This window comes from Pelmatolapia mariae, linkage group LG14 (assembly GCF_036321145.2).
Source record: "Pelmatolapia mariae isolate MD_Pm_ZW linkage group LG14, Pm_UMD_F_2, whole genome shotgun sequence".
In the NCBI taxonomy this organism is placed as follows: domain Eukaryota; kingdom Metazoa; phylum Chordata; class Actinopteri; order Cichliformes; family Cichlidae; genus Pelmatolapia; species Pelmatolapia mariae.
This window is the reverse complement of record NC_086239.1, coordinates 36,335,001-36,352,003: the sequence shown is the minus strand read 5'-3', so window position 1 is coordinate 36,352,003 and position 17,003 is coordinate 36,335,001. Positions and strand designations below refer to the sequence as shown.

Genomic DNA, 17,003 nt, shown 5'->3' with positions numbered 1-17,003 from the left:
CAGCCTGAAGCCGCGAACTTCCTCTCCAGTCACCCCTCTCCTGTCAAAGTGGAGCTCTGGAGCAGAGCAGGCGGGGCCTGAGATCTGCCGCTTCAGCCAAGCAAACAGGGCCTACCGTGACGCCGGAAGCCGGGACGAGGAGTCACTGCGGCTTCCTGCGAGGCCAAAGAAACACACACTCTGGCTTCTCTTCATAACGTACAAGTCTTTCGCCTTTTACTAAAGACTTCCGTGGAGAGTGAGGCTAAGGAGTTGCACCTATTTTTTGGCAGGGTCTGCCGTCAGGCTGGGCCCTCTCCTCGTTGTTCAAAAGAAATAATAGAAGAAAGCGCGCAATTCCAGGGAGCTCCGCAGGCCTCTGAGGTACTGTGGGTGGGCGGAGATTTGAAGCGGCTCCCTCCCTGTGAGCCAAGTGAAAGAGCGCACCGTCACAAGCGAGAAGTGTCCCGAGAAGGCGGCTCAGCCAGGAACCCGCAGGAGGCCATCGCTTCTCGGCCTTTTGGCTAAGATCAAGTGTAGTATCTGTTCTTATCAGTTTAATATCTGATACGCCCCCGATTCGGGGGCAACGTATTAAACGCATTTTTAGAACAGGGAGCCGAATAAGGGGCTCGCTCCGTTCGCTCCACGCATCGACCCGGTATTGCAGCGCCTCCGGGAACGGTGCCCCCTTTGCTGACTTTGTGCAAAAGCAAGAAAGCCAAACAAGTTAAGGTCCGCCAAGCCAAGAGCCAGAAAGCAGCCTGAAGCCGCGAACTTCCTCTCCAGTCACCCCTCTCCTGTCAAAGTGGAGCTCTGGAGCAGAGCAGGCGGGGCCTGAGATCTGCCGCTTCAGCCAAGCAAACAGGGCCTACCGTGACGCCGGAAGCCGGGACGAGGAGTCACTGCGGCTTCCTGCGAGGCCAAAGAAACACACACTCTGGCTTCTCTTCATAACGTACAAGTCTTTCGCCTTTTACTAAAGACTTCCGTGGAGAATGAGGCTAAGGAGTTGCACCTATTTTTTGGCAGGGTCTGCCGTCAGGCTGGGCCCTCTCCTCGTTGTTCAAAAGAAATAATAGAAGAAAGCGCGCAATTCCAGGGAGCTCCGCAGGCCTCTGAGGTACTGTGGGTGGGCGGAGATTTGAAGCGGCTCCCTCCCTGTGAGCCAAGTGAAAGAGCGCACCGTCACAAGCGAGAAGTGTCCCGAGAAGGCGGCTCAGCCAGGAACCCGCAGGAGGCCATCGCTTCTCGGCCTTTTGGCTAAGATCAAGTGTAGTATCTGTTCTTATCAGTTTAATATCTGATACGCCCCCGATTCGGGGGCAACGTATTAAACGCATTTTTAGAACAGGGAGCCGAATAAGGGGCTCGCTCCGTTCGCTCCACGCATCGACCCGGTATTGCAGCGCCTCCGGGAACGGTGCCCCCTTTGCTGACTTTGTGCAAAAGCAAGAAAGCCAAACAAGTTAAGGTCCGCCAAGCCAAGAGCCAGAAAGCAGCCTGAAGCCGCGAACGTCCTCTCCTGTCAAAGTGGAGCTCTGGAGCAGAGCAGGCGGGGCCTGAGATCTGCCGCTTCAGCCAAGCAAACAGGGCCTACCGTGACGCCGGAAGCCGGGACGAGGAGTCACTGCGGCTTCCTGCGAGGCCAAAGAAACACACACTCTGGCTTCTCTTCATAACGCACAAGTCTTTCGCCTTTTACTAAAGACTTCCGTGGAGAGTGAGGCTAAGGAGTTGCACCTATTTTTGGGCAGGGTCTGCCGTCAGGCTGGGCCCTCTCCTCGTTGTTCAAAAGAAATAATAGAAGAAAGCGCGCAATTCCAGGGAGCTCCGCAGGCCTCTGAGGTACTGTGGGTGGGCGGAGATTTGAAGCGGCTCCCTCCCTGTGAGCCAAGTGAAAGAGCGCACCGTCACAAGCGAGAAGTGTCCCGAGAAGGCGGCTCAGCCAGGAACCCGCAGGAGGCCATCGCTTCTCGGCCTTTTGGCTAAGATCAAGTGTAGTATCTGTTCTTATCAGTTTAATATCTGATACGCCCCCGATTCGGGGGCAACGTATTAAACGCATTTTTAGAACAGGGAGCCGAATAAGGGGCTCGCTCCGTTCGCTCCACGCATCGACCCGGTATTGCAGCGCCTCCGGGAACGGTGCCCCCTTTGCTGACTTTGTGCAAAAGCAAGAAAGCCAAACAAGTTAAGGTCCGCCAAGCCAAGAGCCAGAAAGCAGCCTGAAGCCGCGAACTTCCTCTCCAGTCACCCCTCTCCTGTCAAAGTGGAGCTCTGGAGCAGAGCAGGCGGGGCCTGAGATCTGCCGCTTCAGCCAAGCAAACAGGGCCTACCGTGACGCCGGAAGCCGGGACGAGGAGTCACTGCGGCTTCCTGCGAGGCCAAAGAAACACACACTCTGGCTTCTCTTCATAACGTACAAGTCTTTCGCCTTTTACTAAAGACTTCCCTGGAGAGTGAGGCTAAGGAGTTGCACCTATTTTTTGGCAGGGTCTGCCGTCAGGCTGGGCCCTCTCCTCGTTGTTCAAAAGAAATAATAGAAGAAAGCGCGCAATTCCAGGGAGCTCCGCAGGCCTCTGAGGTACTGTGGGTGGGCGGAGATTTGAAGCGGCTCCCTCCCTGTGAGCCAAGTGAAAGAGCGCACCGTCACAAGCGAGAAGTGTCCCGAGAAGGCGGCTCAGCCAGGAACCCGCAGGAGGCCATCGCTTCTCGGCCTTTTGGCTAAGATCAAGTGTAGTATCTGTTCTTATCAGTTTAATATCTGATACGCCCCCGATTCGGGGGCAACGTATTAAACGCATTTTTAGAACAGGGAGCCGAATAAGGGGCTCGCTCCGTTCGCTCCACGCATCGACCCGGTATTGCAGCGCCTCCGGGAACGGTGCCCCCTTTGCTGACTTTGTGCAAAAGCAAGAAAGCCAAACAAGTTAAGGTCCGCCAAGCCAAGAGCCAGAAAGCAGCCTGAAGCCGCGAACGTCCTCTCCTGTCAAAGTGGAGCTCTGGAGCAGAGCAGGCGGGGCCTGAGATCTGCCGCTTCAGCCAAGCAAACAGGGCCTACCGTGACGCCGGAAGCCGGGACGAGGAGTCACTGCGGCTTCCTGCGAGGCCAAAGAAACACACACTCTGGCTTCTCTTCATAACGCACAAGTCTTTCGCCTTTTACTAAAGACTTCCGTGGAGAGTGAGGCTAAGGAGTTGCACCTATTTTTGGGCAGGGTCTGCCGTCAGGCTGGGCCCTCTCCTCGTTGTTCAAAAGAAATAATAGAAGAAAGCGCGCAATTCCAGGGAGCTCCGCAGGCCTCTGAGGTACTGTGGGTGGGCGGAGATTTGAAGCGGCTCCCTCCCTGTGAGCCAAGTGAAAGAGCGCACCGTCACAAGCGAGAAGTGTCCCGAGAAGGCGGCTCAGCCAGGAACCCGCAGGAGGCCATCGCTTCTCGGCCTTTTGGCTAAGATCAAGTGTAGTATCTGTTCTTATCAGTTTAATATCTGATACGCCCCCGATTCGGGGGCAACGTATTAAACGCATTTTTAGAACAGGGAGCCGAATAAGGGGCTCGCTCCGTTCGCTCCACGCATCGACCCGGTATTGCAGCGCCTCCGGGAACGGTGCCCCCTTTGCTGACTTTGTGCAAAAGCAAGAAAGCCAAACAAGTTAAGGTCCGCCAAGCCAAGAGCCAGAAAGCAGCCTGAAGCCGCGAACTTCCTCTCCAGTCACCCCTCTCCTGTCAAAGTGGAGCTCTGGAGCAGAGCAGGCGGGGCCTGAGATCTGCCGCTTCAGCCAAGCAAACAGGGCCTACCGTGACGCCGGAAGCCGGGACGAGGAGTCACTGCGGCTTCCTGCGAGGCCAAAGAAACACACACTCTGGCTTCTCTTCATAACGTACAAGTCTTTCGCCTTTTACTAAAGACTTCCCTGGAGAGTGAGGCTAAGGAGTTGCACCTATTTTTGGGCAGGGTCTGCCGTCAGGCTGGGCCCTCTCCTCGTTGTTCAAAAGAAATAATAGAAGAAAGCGCGCAATTCCAGGGAGCTCCGCAGGCCTCTGAGGTACTGTGGGTGGGCGGAGATTTGAAGCGGCTCCCTCCCTGTGAGCCAAGTGAAAGAGCGCACCGTCACAAGCGAGAAGTGTCCCGAGAAGGCGGCTCAGCCAGGAACCCGCAGGAGGCCATCGCTTCTCGGCCTTTTGGCTAAGATCAAGTGTAGTATCTGTTCTTATCAGTTTAATATCTGATACGCCCCCGATTCGGGGGCAACGTATTAAACGCATTTTTAGAACAGGGAGCCGAATAAGGGGCTCGCTCCGTTCGCTCCACGCATCGACCCGGTATTGCAGCGCCTCCGGGAACGGTGCCCCCTTTGCTGACTTTGTGCAAAAGCAAGAAAGCCAAACAAGTTAAGGTCCGCCAAGCCAAGAGCCAGAAAGCAGCCTGAAGCCGCGAACGTCCTCTCCTGTCAAAGTGGAGCTCTGGAGCAGAGCAGGCGGGGCCTGAGATCTGCCGCTTCAGCCAAGCAAACAGGGCCTACCGTGACGCCGGAAGCCGGGACGAGGAGTCACTGCGGCTTCCTGCGAGGCCAAAGAAACACACACTCTGGCTTCTCTTCATAACGCACAAGTCTTTCGCCTTTTACTAAAGACTTCCGTGGAGAGTGAGGCTAAGGAGTTGCACCTATTTTTGGGCAGGGTCTGCCGTCAGGCTGGGCCCTCTCCTCGTTGTTCAAAAGAAATAATAGAAGAAAGCGCGCAATTCCAGGGAGCTCCGCAGGCCTCTGAGGTACTGTGGGTGGGCGGAGATTTGAAGCGGCTCCCTCCCTGTGAGCCAAGTGAAAGAGCGCACCGTCACAAGCGAGAAGTGTCCCGAGAAGGCGGCTCAGCCAGGAACCCGCAGGAGGCCATCGCTTCTCGGCCTTTTGGCTAAGATCAAGTGTAGTATCTGTTCTTATCAGTTTAATATCTGATACGCCCCCGATTCGGGGGCAACGTATTAAACGCATTTTTAGAACAGGGAGCCGAATAAGGGGCTCGCTCCGTTCGCTCCACGCATCGACCCGGTATTGCAGCGCCTCCGGGAACGGTGCCCCCTTTGCTGACTTTGTGCAAAAGCAAGAAAGCCAAACAAGTTAAGGTCCGCCAAGCCAAGAGCCAGAAAGCAGCCTGAAGCCGCGAACTTCCTCTCCAGTCACCCCTCTCCTGTCAAAGTGGAGCTCTGGAGCAGAGCAGGCGGGGCCTGAGATCTGCCGCTTCAGCCAAGCAAACAGGGCCTACCGTGACGCCGGAAGCCGGGACGAGGAGTCACTGCGGCTTCCTGCGAGGCCAAAGAAACACACACTCTGGCTTCTCTTCATAACGTACAAGTCTTTCGCCTTTTACTAAAGACTTCCCTGGAGAGTGAGGCTAAGGAGTTGCACCTATTTTTTGGCAGGGTCTGCCGTCAGGCTGGGCCCTCTCCTCGTTGTTCAAAAGAAATAATAGAAGAAAGCGCGCAATTCCAGGGAGCTCCGCAGGCCTCTGAGGTACTGTGGGTGGGCGGAGATTTGAAGCGGCTCCCTCCCTGTGAGCCAAGTGAAAGAGCGCACCGTCACAAGCGAGAAGTGTCCCGAGAAGGCGGCTCAGCCAGGAACCCGCAGGAGGCCATCGCTTCTCGGCCTTTTGGCTAAGATCAAGTGTAGTATCTGTTCTTATCAGTTTAATATCTGATACGCCCCCGATTCGGGGGCAACGTATTAAACGCATTTTTAGAACAGGGAGCCGAATAAGGGGCTCGCTCCGTTCGCTCCACGCATCGACCCGGTATTGCAGCGCCTCCGGGAACGGTGCCCCCTTTGCTGACTTTGTGCAAAAGCAAGAAAGCCAAACAAGTTAAGGTCCGCCAAGCCAAGAGCCAGAAAGCAGCCTGAAGCCGCGAACTTCCTCTCCAGTCACCCCTCTCCTGTCAAAGTGGAGCTCTGGAGCAGAGCAGGCGGGGCCTGAGATCTGCCGCTTCAGCCAAGCAAACAGGGCCTACCGTGACGCCGGAAGCCGGGACGAGGAGTCACTGCGGCTTCCTGCGAGGCCAAAGAAACACACACTCTGGCTTCTCTTCATAACGTACAAGTCTTTCGCCTTTTACTAAAGACTTCCGTGGAGAATGAGGCTAAGGAGTTGCACCTATTTTTTGGCAGGGTCTGCCGTCAGGCTGGGCCCTCTCCTCGTTGTTCAAAAGAAATAATAGAAGAAAGCGCGCAATTCCAGGGAGCTCCGCAGGCCTCTGAGGTACTGTGGGTGGGCGGAGATTTGAAGCGGCTCCCTCCCTGTGAGCCAAGTGAAAGAGCGCACCGTCACAAGCGAGAAGTGTCCCGAGAAGGCGGCTCAGCCAGGAACCCGCAGGAGGCCATCGCTTCTCGGCCTTTTGGCTAAGATCAAGTGTAGTATCTGTTCTTATCAGTTTAATATCTGATACGCCCCCGATTCGGGGGCAACGTATTAAACGCATTTTTAGAACAGGGAGCCGAATAAGGGGCTCGCTCCGTTCGCTCCACGCATCGACCCGGTATTGCAGCGCCTCCGGGAACGGTGCCCCCTTTGCTGACTTTGTGCAAAAGCAAGAAAGCCAAACAAGTTAAGGTCCGCCAAGCCAAGAGCCAGAAAGCAGCCTGAAGCCGCGAACGTCCTCTCCTGTCAAAGTGGAGCTCTGGAGCAGAGCAGGCGGGGCCTGAGATCTGCCGCTTCAGCCAAGCAAACAGGGCCTACCGTGACGCCGGAAGCCGGGACGAGGAGTCACTGCGGCTTCCTGCGAGGCCAAAGAAACACACACTCTGGCTTCTCTTCATAACGTACAAGTCTTTCGCCTTTTACTAAAGACTTCCGTGGAGAGTGAGGCTAAGGAGTTGCACCTATTTTTGGGCAGGGTCTGCCGTCAGGCTGGGCCCTCTCCTCGTTGTTCAAAAGAAATAATAGAAGAAAGCGCGCAATTCCAGGGAGCTCCGCAGGCCTCTGAGGTACTGTGGGTGGGCGGAGATTTGAAGCGGCTCCCTCCCTGTGAGCCAAGTGAAAGAGCGCACCGTCACAAGCGAGAAGTGTCCCGAGAAGGCGGCTCAGCCAGGAACCCGCAGGAGGCCATCGCTTCTCGGCCTTTTGGCTAAGATCAAGTGTAGTATCTGTTCTTATCAGTTTAATATCTGATACGCCCCCGATTCGGGGGCAACGTATTAAACGCATTTTTAGAACAGGGAGCCGAATAAGGGGCTCGCTCCGTTCGCTCCACGCATCGACCCGGTATTGCAGCGCCTCCGGGAACGGTGCCCCCTTTGCTGACTTTGTGCAAAAGCAAGAAAGCCAAACAAGTTAAGGTCCGCCAAGCCAAGAGCCAGAAAGCAGCCTGAAGCCGCGAACTTCCTCTCCAGTCACCCCTCTCCTGTCAAAGTGGAGCTCTGGAGCAGAGCAGGCGGGGCCTGAGATCTGCCGCTTCAGCCAAGCAAACAGGGCCTACCGTGACGCCGGAAGCCGGGACGAGGAGTCACTGCGGCTTCCTGCGAGGCCAAAGAAACACACACTCTGGCTTCTCTTCATAACGTACAAGTCTTTCGCCTTTTACTAAAGACTTCCCTGGAGAGTGAGGCTAAGGAGTTGCACCTATTTTTTGGCAGGGTCTGCCGTCAGGCTGGGCCCTCTCCTCGTTGTTCAAAAGAAATAATAGAAGAAAGCGCGCAATTCCAGGGAGCTCCGCAGGCCTCTGAGGTACTGTGGGTGGGCGGAGATTTGAAGCGGCTCCCTCCCTGTGAGCCAAGTGAAAGAGCGCACCGTCACAAGCGAGAAGTGTCCCGAGAAGGCGGCTCAGCCAGGAACCCGCAGGAGGCCATCGCTTCTCGGCCTTTTGGCTAAGATCAAGTGTAGTATCTGTTCTTATCAGTTTAATATCTGATACGCCCCCGATTCGGGGGCAACGTATTAAACGCATTTTTAGAACAGGGAGCCGAATAAGGGGCTCGCTCCGTTCGCTCCACGCATCGACCCGGTATTGCAGCGCCTCCGGGAACGGTGCCCCCTTTGCTGACTTTGTGCAAAAGCAAGAAAGCCAAACAAGTTAAGGTCCGCCAAGCCAAGAGCCAGAAAGCAGCCTGAAGCCGCGAACGTCCTCTCCTGTCAAAGTGGAGCTCTGGAGCAGAGCAGGCGGGGCCTGAGATCTGCCGCTTCAGCCAAGCAAACAGGGCCTACCGTGACGCCGGAAGCCGGGACGAGGAGTCACTGCGGCTTCCTGCGAGGCCAAAGAAACACACACTCTGGCTTCTCTTCATAACGCACAAGTCTTTCGCCTTTTACTAAAGACTTCCGTGGAGAGTGAGGCTAAGGAGTTGCACCTATTTTTGGGCAGGGTCTGCCGTCAGGCTGGGCCCTCTCCTCGTTGTTCAAAAGAAATAATAGAAGAAAGCGCGCAATTCCAGGGAGCTCCGCAGGCCTCTGAGGTACTGTGGGTGGGCGGAGATTTGAAGCGGCTCCCTCCCTGTGAGCCAAGTGAAAGAGCGCACCGTCACAAGCGAGAAGTGTCCCGAGAAGGCGGCTCAGCCAGGAACCCGCAGGAGGCCATCGCTTCTCGGCCTTTTGGCTAAGATCAAGTGTAGTATCTGTTCTTATCAGTTTAATATCTGATACGCCCCCGATTCGGGGGCAACGTATTAAACGCATTTTTAGAACAGGGAGCCGAATAAGGGGCTCGCTCCGTTCGCTCCACGCATCGACCCGGTATTGCAGCGCCTCCGGGAACGGTGCCCCCTTTGCTGACTTTGTGCAAAAGCAAGAAAGCCAAACAAGTTAAGGTCCGCCAAGCCAAGAGCCAGAAAGCAGCCTGAAGCCGCGAACTTCCTCTCCAGTCACCCCTCTCCTGTCAAAGTGGAGCTCTGGAGCAGAGCAGGCGGGGCCTGAGATCTGCCGCTTCAGCCAAGCAAACAGGGCCTACCGTGACGCCGGAAGCCGGGACGAGGAGTCACTGCGGCTTCCTGCGAGGCCAAAGAAACACACACTCTGGCTTCTCTTCATAACGTACAAGTCTTTCGCCTTTTACTAAAGACTTCCCTGGAGAGTGAGGCTAAGGAGTTGCACCTATTTTTTGGCAGGGTCTGCCGTCAGGCTGGGCCCTCTCCTCGTTGTTCAAAAGAAATAATAGAAGAAAGCGCGCAATTCCAGGGAGCTCCGCAGGCCTCTGAGGTACTGTGGGTGGGCGGAGATTTGAAGCGGCTCCCTCCCTGTGAGCCAAGTGAAAGAGCGCACCGTCACAAGCGAGAAGTGTCCCGAGAAGGCGGCTCAGCCAGGAACCCGCAGGAGGCCATCGCTTCTCGGCCTTTTGGCTAAGATCAAGTGTAGTATCTGTTCTTATCAGTTTAATATCTGATACGCCCCCGATTCGGGGGCAACGTATTAAACGCATTTTTAGAACAGGGAGCCGAATAAGGGGCTCGCTCCGTTCGCTCCACGCATCGACCCGGTATTGCAGCGCCTCCGGGAACGGTGCCCCCTTTGCTGACTTTGTGCAAAAGCAAGAAAGCCAAACAAGTTAAGGTCCGCCAAGCCAAGAGCCAGAAAGCAGCCTGAAGCCGCGAACGTCCTCTCCTGTCAAGTGGAGCTCTGGAGCAGAGCAGGCGGGGCCTGAGATCTGCCGCTTCAGCCAAGCAAACAGGGCCTACCGTGACGCCGGAAGCCGGGACGAGGAGTCACTGCGGCTTCCTGCGAGGCCAAAGAAACACACACTCTGGCTTCTCTTCATAACGCACAAGTCTTTCGCCTTTTACTAAAGACTTCCGTGGAGAGTGAGGCTAAGGAGTTGCACCTATTTTTGGGCAGGGTCTGCCGTCAGGCTGGGCCCTCTCCTCGTTGTTCAAAAGAAATAATAGAAGAAAGCGCGCAATTCCAGGGAGCTCCGCAGGCCTCTGAGGTACTGTGGGTGGGCGGAGATTTGAAGCGGCTCCCTCCCTGTGAGCCAAGTGAAAGAGCGCACCGTCACAAGCGAGAAGTGTCCCGAGAAGGCGGCTCAGCCAGGAACCCGCAGGAGGCCATCGCTTCTCGGCCTTTTGGCTAAGATCAAGTGTAGTATCTGTTCTTATCAGTTTAATATCTGATACGCCCCCGATTCGGGGGCAACGTATTAAACGCATTTTTAGAACAGGGAGCCGAATAAGGGGCTCGCTCCGTTCGCTCCACGCATCGACCCGGTATTGCAGCGCCTCCGGGAACGGTGCCCCCTTTGCTGACTTTGTGCAAAAGCAAGAAAGCCAAACAAGTTAAGGTCCGCCAAGCCAAGAGCCAGAAAGCAGCCTGAAGCCGCGAACGTCCTCTCCTGTCAAAGTGGAGCTCTGGAGCAGAGCAGGCGGGGCCTGAGATCTGCCGCTTCAGCCAAGCAAACAGGGCCTACCGTGACGCCGGAAGCCGGGACGAGGAGTCACTGCGGCTTCCTGCGAGGCCAAAGAAACACACACTCTGGCTTCTCTTCATAACGTACAAGTCTTTCGCCTTTTACTAAAGACTTCCGTGGAGAGTGAGGCTAAGGAGTTGCACCTATTTTTGGGCAGGGTCTGCCGTCAGGCTGGGCCCTCTCCTCGTTGTTCAAAAGAAATAATAGAAGAAAGCGCGCAATTCCAGGGAGCTCCGCAGGCCTCTGAGGTACTGTGGGTGGGCGGAGATTTGAAGCGGCTCCCTCCCTGTGAGCCAAGTGAAAGAGCGCACCGTCACAAGCGAGAAGTGTCCCGAGAAGGCGGCTCAGCCAGGAACCCGCAGGAGGCCATCGCTTCTCGGCCTTTTGGCTAAGATCAAGTGTAGTATCTGTTCTTATCAGTTTAATATCTGATACGCCCCCGATTCGGGGGCAACGTATTAAACGCATTTTTAGAACAGGGAGCCGAATAAGGGGCTCGCTCCGTTCGCTCCACGCATCGACCCGGTATTGCAGCGCCTCCGGGAACGGTGCCCCCTTTGCTGACTTTGTGCAAAAGCAAGAAAGCCAAACAAGTTAAGGTCCGCCAAGCCAAGAGCCAGAAAGCAGCCTGAAGCCGCGAACTTCCTCTCCAGTTACCCCTCTCCTGTCAAAGTGGAGCTCTGGAGCAGAGCAGGCGGGGCCTGAGATCTGCCGCTTCAGCCAAGCAAACAGGGCCTACCGTGACGCCGGAAGCCGGGACGAGGAGTCACTGCGGCTTCCTGCGAGGCCAAAGAAACACACACTCTGGCTTCTCTTCATAACGTACAAGTCTTTCGCCTTTTACTAAAGACTTCCGTGGAGAGTGAGGCTAAGGAGTTGCACCTATTTTTTGGCAGGGTCTGCCGTCAGGCTGGGCCCTCTCCTCGTTGTTCAAAAGAAATAATAGAAGAAAGCGCGCAATTCCAGGGAGCTCCGCAGGCCTCTGAGGTACTGTGGGTGGGCGGAGATTTGAAGCGGCTCCCTCCCTGTGAGCCAAGTGAAAGAGCGCACCGTCACAAGCGAGAAGTGTCCCGAGAAGGCGGCTCAGCCAGGAACCCGCAGGAGGCCATCGCTTCTCGGCCTTTTGGCTAAGATCAAGTGTAGTATCTGTTCTTATCAGTTTAATATCTGATACGCCCCCGATTCGGGGGCAACGTATTAAACGCATTTTTAGAACAGGGAGCCGAATAAGGGGCTCGCTCCGTTCGCTCCACGCATCGACCCGGTATTGCAGCGCCTCCGGGAACGGTGCCCCCTTTGCTGACTTTGTGCAAAAGCAAGAAAGCCAAACAAGTTAAGGTCCGCCAAGCCAAGAGCCAGAAAGCAGCCTGAAGCCGCGAACTTCCTCTCCAGTCACCCCTCTCCTGTCAAAGTGGAGCTCTGGAGCAGAGCAGGCGGGGCCTGAGATCTGCCGCTTCAGCCAAGCAAACAGGGCCTACCGTGACACCGGAAGCCGGGACGAGGAGTCACTGCGGCTTCCTGCGAGGCCAAAGAAACACACACTCTGGCTTCTCTTCATAACGTACAAGTCTTTCGCCTTTTACTAAAGACTTCCGTGGAGAATGAGGCTAAGGAGTTGCACCTATTTTTTGGCAGGGTCTGCCGTCAGGCTGGGCCCTCTCCTCGTTGTTCAAAAGAAATAATAGAAGAAAGCGCGCAATTCCAGGGAGCTCCGCAGGCCTCTGAGGTACTGTGGGTGGGCGGAGATTTGAAGCGGCTCCCTCCCTGTGAGCCAAGTGAAAGAGCGCACCGTCACAAGCGAGAAGTGTCCCGAGAAGGCGGCTCAGCCAGGAACCCGCAGGAGGCCATCGCTTCTCGGCCTTTTGGCTAAGATCAAGTGTAGTATCTGTTCTTATCAGTTTAATATCTGATACGCCCCCGATTCGGGGGCAACGTATTAAACGCATTTTTAGAACAGGGAGCCGAATAAGGGGCTCGCTCCGTTCGCTCCACGCATCGACCCGGTATTGCAGCGCCTCCGGGAACGGTGCCCCCTTTGCTGACTTTGTGCAAAAGCAAGAAAGCCAAACAAGTTAAGGTCCGCCAAGCCAAGAGCCAGAAAGCAGCCTGAAGCCGCGAACGTCCTCTCCTGTCAAAGTGGAGCTCTGGAGCAGAGCAGGCGGGGCCTGAGATCTGCCGCTTCAGCCAAGCAAACAGGGCCTACCGTGACGCCGGAAGCCGGGACGAGGAGTCACTGCGGCTTCCTGCGAGGCCAAAGAAACACACACTCTGGCTTCTCTTCATAACGCACAAGTCTTTCGCCTTTTACTAAAGACTTCCGTGGAGAGTGAGGCTAAGGAGTTGCACCTATTTTTGGGCAGGGTCTGCCGTCAGGCTGGGCCCTCTCCTCGTTGTTCAAAAGAAATAATAGAAGAAAGCGCGCAATTCCAGGGAGCTCCGCAGGCCTCTGAGGTACTGTGGGTGGGCGGAGATTTGAAGCGGCTCCCTCCCTGTGAGCCAAGTGAAAGAGCGCACCGTCACAAGCGAGAAGTGTCCCGAGAAGGCGGCTCAGCCAGGAACCCGCAGGAGGCCATCGCTTCTCGGCCTTTTGGCTAAGATCAAGTGTAGTATCTGTTCTTATCAGTTTAATATCTGATACGCCCCCGATTCGGGGGCAACGTATTAAACGCATTTTTAGAACAGGGAGCCGAATAAGGGGCTCGCTCCGTTCGCTCCACGCATCGACCCGGTATTGCAGCGCCTCCGGGAACGGTGCCCCCTTTGCTGACTTTGTGCAAAAGCAAGAAAGCCAAACAAGTTAAGGTCCGCCAAGCCAAGAGCCAGAAAGCAGCCTGAAGCCGCGAACGTCCTCTCCTGTCAAAGTGGAGCTCTGGAGCAGAGCAGGCGGGGCCTGAGATCTGCCGCTTCAGCCAAGCAAACAGGGCCTACCGTGACGCCGGAAGCCGGGACGAGGAGTCACTGCGGCTTCCTGCGAGGCCAAAGAAACACACACTCTGGCTTCTCTTCATAACGTACAAGTCTTTCGCCTTTTACTAAAGACTTCCCTGGAGAGTGAGGCTAAGGAGTTGCACCTATTTTTTGGCAGGGTCTGCCGTCAGGCTGGGCCCTCTCCTCGTTGTTCAAAAGAAATAATAGAAGAAAGCGCGCAATTCCAGGGAGCTCCGCAGGCCTCTGAGGTACTGTGGGTGGGCGGAGATTTGAAGCGGCTCCCTCCCTGTGAGCCAAGTGAAAGAGCGCACCGTCACAAGCGAGAAGTGTCCCGAGAAGGCGGCTCAGCCAGGAACCCGCAGGAGGCCATCGCTTCTCGGCCTTTTGGCTAAGATCAAGTGTAGTATCTGTTCTTATCAGTTTAATATCTGATACGCCCCCGATTCGGGGGCAACGTATTAAACGCATTTTTAGAACAGGGAGCCGAATAAGGGGCTCGCTCCGTTCGCTCCACGCATCGACCCGGTATTGCAGCGCCTCCGGGAACGGTGCCCCCTTTGCTGACTTTGTGCAAAAGCAAGAAAGCCAAACAAGTTAAGGTCCGCCAAGCCAAGAGCCAGAAAGCAGCCTGAAGCCGCGAACTTCCTCTCCAGTCACCCCTCTCCTGTCAAAGTGGAGCTCTGGAGCAGAGCAGGCGGGGCCTGAGATCTGCCGCTTCAGCCAAGCAAACAGGGCCTACCGTGACGCCGGAAGCCGGGACGAGGAGTCACTGCGGCTTCCTGCGAGGCCAAAGAAACACACACTCTGGCTTCTCTTCATAACGTACAAGTCTTTCGCCTTTTACTAAAGACTTCCGTGGAGAGTGAGGCTAAGGAGTTGCACCTATTTTTTGGCAGGGTCTGCCGTCAGGCTGGGCCCTCTCCTCGTTGTTCAAAAGAAATAATAGAAGAAAGCGCGCAATTCCAGGGAGCTCCGCAGGCCTCTGAGGTACTGTGGGTGGGCGGAGATTTGAAGCGGCTCCCTCCCTGTGAGCCAAGTGAAAGAGCGCACCGTCACAAGCGAGAAGTGTCCCGAGAAGGCGGCTCAGCCAGGAACCCGCAGGAGGCCATCGCTTCTCGGCCTTTTGGCTAAGATCAAGTGTAGTATCTGTTCTTATCAGTTTAATATCTGATACGCCCCCGATTCGGGGGCAACGTATTAAACGCATTTTTAGAACAGGGAGCCGAATAAGGGGCTCGCTCCTTTCGCTCCACGCATCGACCCGGTATTGCAGCGCCTCCGGGAACGGTGCCCCCTTTGCTGACTTTGTGCAAAAGCAAGAAAGCCAAACAAGTTAAGGTCCGCCAAGCCAAGAGCCAGAAAGCAGCCTGAAGCCGCGAACTTCCTCTCCAGTCACCCCTCTCCTGTCAAAGTGGAGCTCTGGAGCAGAGCAGGCGGGGCCTGAGATCTGCCGCTTCAGCCAAGCAAACAGGGCCTACCGTGACGCCGGAAGCCGGGACGAGGAGTCACTGCGGCTTCCTGCGAGGCCAAAGAAACACACACTCTGGCTTCTCTTCATAACGTACAAGTCTTTCGCCTTTTACTAAAGACTTCCGTGGAGAGTGAGGCTAAGGAGTTGCACCTATTTTTTGGCAGGGTCTGCCGTCAGGCTGGGCCCTCTCCTCGTTGTTCAAAAGAAATAATAGAAGAAAGCGCGCAATTCCAGGGAGCTCCGCAGGCCTCTGAGGTACTGTGGGTGGGCGGAGATTTGAAGCGGCTCCCTCCCTGTGAGCCAAGTGAAAGAGCGCACCGTCACAAGCGAGAAGTGTCCCGAGAAGGCGGCTCAGCCAGGAACCCGCAGGAGGCCATCGCTTCTCGGCCTTTTGGCTAAGATCAAGTGTAGTATCTGTTCTTATCAGTTTAATATCTGATACGCCCCCGATTCGGGGGCAACGTATTAAACGCATTTTTAGAACAGGGAGCCGAATAAGGGGCTCGCTCCGTTCGCTCCACGCATCGACCCGGTATTGCAGCGCCTCCGGGAACGGTGCCCCCTTTGCTGACTTTGTGCAAAAGCAAGAAAGCCAAACAAGTTAAGGTCCGCCAAGCCAAGAGCCAGAAAGCAGCCTGAAGCCGCGAACTTCGTCTCCAGTCACCCCTCTCCTGTCAAAGTGGAGCTCTGGAGCAGAGCAGGCGGGGCCTGAGATCTGCCGCTTCAGCCAAGCAAACAGGGCCTACCGTGACGCCGGAAGCCGGGACGAGGAGTCACTGCGGCTTCCTGCGAGGCCAAAGAAACACACACTCTGGCTTCTCTTCATAACGTACAAGTCTTTCGCCTTTTACTAAAGACTTCCGTGGAGAGTGAGGCTAAGGAGTTGCACCTATTTTTTGGCAGGGTCTGCCGTCAGGCTGGGCCCTCTCCTCGTTGTTCAAAAGAAATAATAGAAGAAAGCGCGCAATTCCAGGGAGCTCCGCAGGCCTCTGAGGTACTGTGGGTGGGCGGAGATTTGAAGCGGCTCCCTCCCTGTGAGCCAAGTGAAAGAGCGCACCGTCACAAGCGAGAAGTGTCCCGAGAAGGCGGCTCAGCCAGGAACCCGCAGGAGGCCATCGCTTCTCGGCCTTTTGGCTAAGATCAAGTGTAGTATCTGTTCTTATCAGTTTAATATCTGATACGCCCCCGATTCGGGGGCAACGTATTAAACGCATTTTTAGAACAGGGAGCCGAATAAGGGGCTCGCTCCGTTCGCTCCACGCATCGACCCGGTATTGCAGCGCCTCCGGGAACGGTGCCCCCTTTGCTGACTTTGTGCAAAAGCAAGAAAGCCAAACAAGTTAAGGTCCGCCAAGCCAAGAGCCAGAAAGCAGCCTGAAGCCGCGAACTTCCTCTCCAGTCACCCCTCTCCTGTCAAAGTGGAGCTCTGGAGCAGAGCAGGCGGGGCCTGAGATCTGCCGCTTCAGCCAAGCAAACAGGGCCTACCGTGACGCCGGAAGCCGGGACGAGGAGTCACTGCGGCTTCCTGCGAGGCCAAAGAAACACACACTCTGGCTTCTCTTCATAACGTACAAGTCTTTCGCCTTTTACTAAAGACTTCCGTGGAGAGTGAGGCTAAGGAGTTGCACCTATTTTTTGGCAGGGTCTGCCGTCAGGCTGGGCCCTCTCCTCGTTGTTCAAAAGAAATAATAGAAGAAAGCGCGCAATTCCAGGGAGCTCCGCAGGCCTCTGAGGTACTGTGGGTGGGCGGAGATTTGAAGCGGCTCCCTCCCTGTGAGCCAAGTGAAAGAGCGCACCGTCACAAGCGAGAAGTGTCCCGAGAAGGCGGCTCAGCCAGGAACCCGCAGGAGGCCATCGCTTCTCGGCCTTTTGGCTAAGATCAAGTGTAGTATCTGTTCTTATCAGTTTAATATCTGATACGCCCCCGATTCGGGGGCAACGTATTAAACGCATTTTTAGAACAGGGAGCCGAATAAGGGGCTCGCTCCGTTCGCTCCACGCATCGACCCGGTATTGCAGCGCCTCCGGGAACGGTGCCCCCTTTGCTGACTTTGTGCAAAAGCAAGAAAGCCAAACAAGTTAAGGTCCGCCAAGCCAAGAGCCAGAAAGCAGCCTGAAGCCGCGAACTTCGTCTCCAGTCACCCCTCTCCTGTCAAAGTGGAGCTCTGGAGCAGAGCAGGCGGGGCCTGAGATCTGCCGCTTCAGCCAAGCAAACAGGGCCTACCGTGACGCCGGAAGCCGG

At 55.7% G+C, this 17,003-nt stretch overlaps 46 non-coding genes across 46 annotated transcripts; all 46 read left to right on the top strand.

The window, feature by feature from the left end:
• The first annotated feature begins 175 nt into the window (after positions 1 to 175).
• Positions 176 to 289, top strand: LOC134642538 (U5 spliceosomal RNA). The gene has a single exon (XR_010096242.1). It is a non-coding gene; the product is annotated as a U5 spliceosomal RNA (small nuclear RNA).
• A 194-nt stretch (positions 290 to 483) lies between these two features.
• On the top strand, positions 484 to 674 carry LOC134642168 (U2 spliceosomal RNA). Its single transcript, XR_010095898.1, has one exon. It is a non-coding gene; the product is annotated as a U2 spliceosomal RNA (small nuclear RNA).
• A 240-nt stretch (positions 675 to 914) lies between these two features.
• On the top strand, positions 915 to 1,028 carry LOC134642023 (U5 spliceosomal RNA). The gene has a single exon (XR_010095760.1). It is a non-coding gene; the product is annotated as a U5 spliceosomal RNA (small nuclear RNA).
• Positions 1,029 to 1,222: 194 nt separating this feature from the next.
• Positions 1,223 to 1,413, top strand: LOC134642167 (U2 spliceosomal RNA). The gene has a single exon (XR_010095897.1). It is a non-coding gene; the product is annotated as a U2 spliceosomal RNA (small nuclear RNA).
• A 226-nt stretch (positions 1,414 to 1,639) lies between these two features.
• On the top strand, positions 1,640 to 1,753 carry LOC134642060 (U5 spliceosomal RNA). The gene has a single exon (XR_010095797.1). It is a non-coding gene; the product is annotated as a U5 spliceosomal RNA (small nuclear RNA).
• A 194-nt stretch (positions 1,754 to 1,947) lies between these two features.
• On the top strand, positions 1,948 to 2,138 carry LOC134642166 (U2 spliceosomal RNA). The gene has a single exon (XR_010095896.1). It is a non-coding gene; the product is annotated as a U2 spliceosomal RNA (small nuclear RNA).
• A 240-nt stretch (positions 2,139 to 2,378) lies between these two features.
• On the top strand, positions 2,379 to 2,492 carry LOC134642043 (U5 spliceosomal RNA). Its single transcript, XR_010095780.1, has one exon. It is a non-coding gene; the product is annotated as a U5 spliceosomal RNA (small nuclear RNA).
• A 194-nt stretch (positions 2,493 to 2,686) lies between these two features.
• LOC134642165 (U2 spliceosomal RNA) lies at positions 2,687 to 2,877 on the top strand. Its single transcript, XR_010095895.1, has one exon. It is a non-coding gene; the product is annotated as a U2 spliceosomal RNA (small nuclear RNA).
• Positions 2,878 to 3,103: 226 nt separating this feature from the next.
• Positions 3,104 to 3,217, top strand: LOC134642059 (U5 spliceosomal RNA). The gene has a single exon (XR_010095796.1). It is a non-coding gene; the product is annotated as a U5 spliceosomal RNA (small nuclear RNA).
• Positions 3,218 to 3,411: 194 nt separating this feature from the next.
• On the top strand, positions 3,412 to 3,602 carry LOC134642164 (U2 spliceosomal RNA). The gene has a single exon (XR_010095894.1). It is a non-coding gene; the product is annotated as a U2 spliceosomal RNA (small nuclear RNA).
• A 240-nt stretch (positions 3,603 to 3,842) lies between these two features.
• Positions 3,843 to 3,956, top strand: LOC134642111 (U5 spliceosomal RNA). Its single transcript, XR_010095845.1, has one exon. It is a non-coding gene; the product is annotated as a U5 spliceosomal RNA (small nuclear RNA).
• A 194-nt stretch (positions 3,957 to 4,150) lies between these two features.
• Positions 4,151 to 4,341, top strand: LOC134642163 (U2 spliceosomal RNA). The gene has a single exon (XR_010095893.1). It is a non-coding gene; the product is annotated as a U2 spliceosomal RNA (small nuclear RNA).
• Positions 4,342 to 4,567: 226 nt separating this feature from the next.
• LOC134642058 (U5 spliceosomal RNA) lies at positions 4,568 to 4,681 on the top strand. Its single transcript, XR_010095795.1, has one exon. It is a non-coding gene; the product is annotated as a U5 spliceosomal RNA (small nuclear RNA).
• A 194-nt stretch (positions 4,682 to 4,875) lies between these two features.
• Positions 4,876 to 5,066, top strand: LOC134642162 (U2 spliceosomal RNA). Its single transcript, XR_010095892.1, has one exon. It is a non-coding gene; the product is annotated as a U2 spliceosomal RNA (small nuclear RNA).
• A 240-nt stretch (positions 5,067 to 5,306) lies between these two features.
• Positions 5,307 to 5,420, top strand: LOC134642042 (U5 spliceosomal RNA). Its single transcript, XR_010095779.1, has one exon. It is a non-coding gene; the product is annotated as a U5 spliceosomal RNA (small nuclear RNA).
• A 194-nt stretch (positions 5,421 to 5,614) lies between these two features.
• Positions 5,615 to 5,805, top strand: LOC134642161 (U2 spliceosomal RNA). Its single transcript, XR_010095891.1, has one exon. It is a non-coding gene; the product is annotated as a U2 spliceosomal RNA (small nuclear RNA).
• A 240-nt stretch (positions 5,806 to 6,045) lies between these two features.
• LOC134642022 (U5 spliceosomal RNA) lies at positions 6,046 to 6,159 on the top strand. The gene has a single exon (XR_010095759.1). It is a non-coding gene; the product is annotated as a U5 spliceosomal RNA (small nuclear RNA).
• Positions 6,160 to 6,353: 194 nt separating this feature from the next.
• On the top strand, positions 6,354 to 6,544 carry LOC134642160 (U2 spliceosomal RNA). Its single transcript, XR_010095890.1, has one exon. It is a non-coding gene; the product is annotated as a U2 spliceosomal RNA (small nuclear RNA).
• A 226-nt stretch (positions 6,545 to 6,770) lies between these two features.
• On the top strand, positions 6,771 to 6,884 carry LOC134642034 (U5 spliceosomal RNA). Its single transcript, XR_010095771.1, has one exon. It is a non-coding gene; the product is annotated as a U5 spliceosomal RNA (small nuclear RNA).
• Positions 6,885 to 7,078: 194 nt separating this feature from the next.
• LOC134642158 (U2 spliceosomal RNA) lies at positions 7,079 to 7,269 on the top strand. The gene has a single exon (XR_010095888.1). It is a non-coding gene; the product is annotated as a U2 spliceosomal RNA (small nuclear RNA).
• Positions 7,270 to 7,509: 240 nt separating this feature from the next.
• On the top strand, positions 7,510 to 7,623 carry LOC134642040 (U5 spliceosomal RNA). The gene has a single exon (XR_010095777.1). It is a non-coding gene; the product is annotated as a U5 spliceosomal RNA (small nuclear RNA).
• Positions 7,624 to 7,817: 194 nt separating this feature from the next.
• LOC134642157 (U2 spliceosomal RNA) lies at positions 7,818 to 8,008 on the top strand. Its single transcript, XR_010095887.1, has one exon. It is a non-coding gene; the product is annotated as a U2 spliceosomal RNA (small nuclear RNA).
• Positions 8,009 to 8,234: 226 nt separating this feature from the next.
• Positions 8,235 to 8,348, top strand: LOC134642057 (U5 spliceosomal RNA). Its single transcript, XR_010095794.1, has one exon. It is a non-coding gene; the product is annotated as a U5 spliceosomal RNA (small nuclear RNA).
• A 194-nt stretch (positions 8,349 to 8,542) lies between these two features.
• LOC134642156 (U2 spliceosomal RNA) lies at positions 8,543 to 8,733 on the top strand. Its single transcript, XR_010095886.1, has one exon. It is a non-coding gene; the product is annotated as a U2 spliceosomal RNA (small nuclear RNA).
• A 240-nt stretch (positions 8,734 to 8,973) lies between these two features.
• LOC134642039 (U5 spliceosomal RNA) lies at positions 8,974 to 9,087 on the top strand. Its single transcript, XR_010095776.1, has one exon. It is a non-coding gene; the product is annotated as a U5 spliceosomal RNA (small nuclear RNA).
• Positions 9,088 to 9,281: 194 nt separating this feature from the next.
• On the top strand, positions 9,282 to 9,472 carry LOC134642155 (U2 spliceosomal RNA). The gene has a single exon (XR_010095885.1). It is a non-coding gene; the product is annotated as a U2 spliceosomal RNA (small nuclear RNA).
• Positions 9,473 to 9,697: 225 nt separating this feature from the next.
• Positions 9,698 to 9,811, top strand: LOC134642056 (U5 spliceosomal RNA). Its single transcript, XR_010095793.1, has one exon. It is a non-coding gene; the product is annotated as a U5 spliceosomal RNA (small nuclear RNA).
• A 194-nt stretch (positions 9,812 to 10,005) lies between these two features.
• Positions 10,006 to 10,196, top strand: LOC134642154 (U2 spliceosomal RNA). Its single transcript, XR_010095884.1, has one exon. It is a non-coding gene; the product is annotated as a U2 spliceosomal RNA (small nuclear RNA).
• A 226-nt stretch (positions 10,197 to 10,422) lies between these two features.
• LOC134642033 (U5 spliceosomal RNA) lies at positions 10,423 to 10,536 on the top strand. Its single transcript, XR_010095770.1, has one exon. It is a non-coding gene; the product is annotated as a U5 spliceosomal RNA (small nuclear RNA).
• Positions 10,537 to 10,730: 194 nt separating this feature from the next.
• Positions 10,731 to 10,921, top strand: LOC134642153 (U2 spliceosomal RNA). The gene has a single exon (XR_010095883.1). It is a non-coding gene; the product is annotated as a U2 spliceosomal RNA (small nuclear RNA).
• Positions 10,922 to 11,161: 240 nt separating this feature from the next.
• LOC134642536 (U5 spliceosomal RNA) lies at positions 11,162 to 11,275 on the top strand. The gene has a single exon (XR_010096240.1). It is a non-coding gene; the product is annotated as a U5 spliceosomal RNA (small nuclear RNA).
• Positions 11,276 to 11,469: 194 nt separating this feature from the next.
• LOC134642152 (U2 spliceosomal RNA) lies at positions 11,470 to 11,660 on the top strand. Its single transcript, XR_010095882.1, has one exon. It is a non-coding gene; the product is annotated as a U2 spliceosomal RNA (small nuclear RNA).
• Positions 11,661 to 11,900: 240 nt separating this feature from the next.
• Positions 11,901 to 12,014, top strand: LOC134642021 (U5 spliceosomal RNA). The gene has a single exon (XR_010095758.1). It is a non-coding gene; the product is annotated as a U5 spliceosomal RNA (small nuclear RNA).
• Positions 12,015 to 12,208: 194 nt separating this feature from the next.
• Positions 12,209 to 12,399, top strand: LOC134642151 (U2 spliceosomal RNA). The gene has a single exon (XR_010095881.1). It is a non-coding gene; the product is annotated as a U2 spliceosomal RNA (small nuclear RNA).
• Positions 12,400 to 12,625: 226 nt separating this feature from the next.
• LOC134642055 (U5 spliceosomal RNA) lies at positions 12,626 to 12,739 on the top strand. The gene has a single exon (XR_010095792.1). It is a non-coding gene; the product is annotated as a U5 spliceosomal RNA (small nuclear RNA).
• Positions 12,740 to 12,933: 194 nt separating this feature from the next.
• Positions 12,934 to 13,124, top strand: LOC134642150 (U2 spliceosomal RNA). Its single transcript, XR_010095880.1, has one exon. It is a non-coding gene; the product is annotated as a U2 spliceosomal RNA (small nuclear RNA).
• Positions 13,125 to 13,350: 226 nt separating this feature from the next.
• Positions 13,351 to 13,464, top strand: LOC134642038 (U5 spliceosomal RNA). The gene has a single exon (XR_010095775.1). It is a non-coding gene; the product is annotated as a U5 spliceosomal RNA (small nuclear RNA).
• Positions 13,465 to 13,658: 194 nt separating this feature from the next.
• Positions 13,659 to 13,849, top strand: LOC134642149 (U2 spliceosomal RNA). The gene has a single exon (XR_010095879.1). It is a non-coding gene; the product is annotated as a U2 spliceosomal RNA (small nuclear RNA).
• A 240-nt stretch (positions 13,850 to 14,089) lies between these two features.
• LOC134642535 (U5 spliceosomal RNA) lies at positions 14,090 to 14,203 on the top strand. Its single transcript, XR_010096239.1, has one exon. It is a non-coding gene; the product is annotated as a U5 spliceosomal RNA (small nuclear RNA).
• Positions 14,204 to 14,397: 194 nt separating this feature from the next.
• On the top strand, positions 14,398 to 14,588 carry LOC134642205 (U2 spliceosomal RNA). Its single transcript, XR_010095933.1, has one exon. It is a non-coding gene; the product is annotated as a U2 spliceosomal RNA (small nuclear RNA).
• Positions 14,589 to 14,828: 240 nt separating this feature from the next.
• LOC134642534 (U5 spliceosomal RNA) lies at positions 14,829 to 14,942 on the top strand. The gene has a single exon (XR_010096238.1). It is a non-coding gene; the product is annotated as a U5 spliceosomal RNA (small nuclear RNA).
• Positions 14,943 to 15,136: 194 nt separating this feature from the next.
• On the top strand, positions 15,137 to 15,327 carry LOC134642147 (U2 spliceosomal RNA). Its single transcript, XR_010095877.1, has one exon. It is a non-coding gene; the product is annotated as a U2 spliceosomal RNA (small nuclear RNA).
• Positions 15,328 to 15,567: 240 nt separating this feature from the next.
• Positions 15,568 to 15,681, top strand: LOC134642533 (U5 spliceosomal RNA). The gene has a single exon (XR_010096237.1). It is a non-coding gene; the product is annotated as a U5 spliceosomal RNA (small nuclear RNA).
• A 194-nt stretch (positions 15,682 to 15,875) lies between these two features.
• Positions 15,876 to 16,066, top strand: LOC134642146 (U2 spliceosomal RNA). Its single transcript, XR_010095876.1, has one exon. It is a non-coding gene; the product is annotated as a U2 spliceosomal RNA (small nuclear RNA).
• A 240-nt stretch (positions 16,067 to 16,306) lies between these two features.
• LOC134642532 (U5 spliceosomal RNA) lies at positions 16,307 to 16,420 on the top strand. The gene has a single exon (XR_010096236.1). It is a non-coding gene; the product is annotated as a U5 spliceosomal RNA (small nuclear RNA).
• Positions 16,421 to 16,614: 194 nt separating this feature from the next.
• On the top strand, positions 16,615 to 16,805 carry LOC134642145 (U2 spliceosomal RNA). Its single transcript, XR_010095875.1, has one exon. It is a non-coding gene; the product is annotated as a U2 spliceosomal RNA (small nuclear RNA).
• Positions 16,806 to 17,003: the final 198 nt, after the last annotated feature.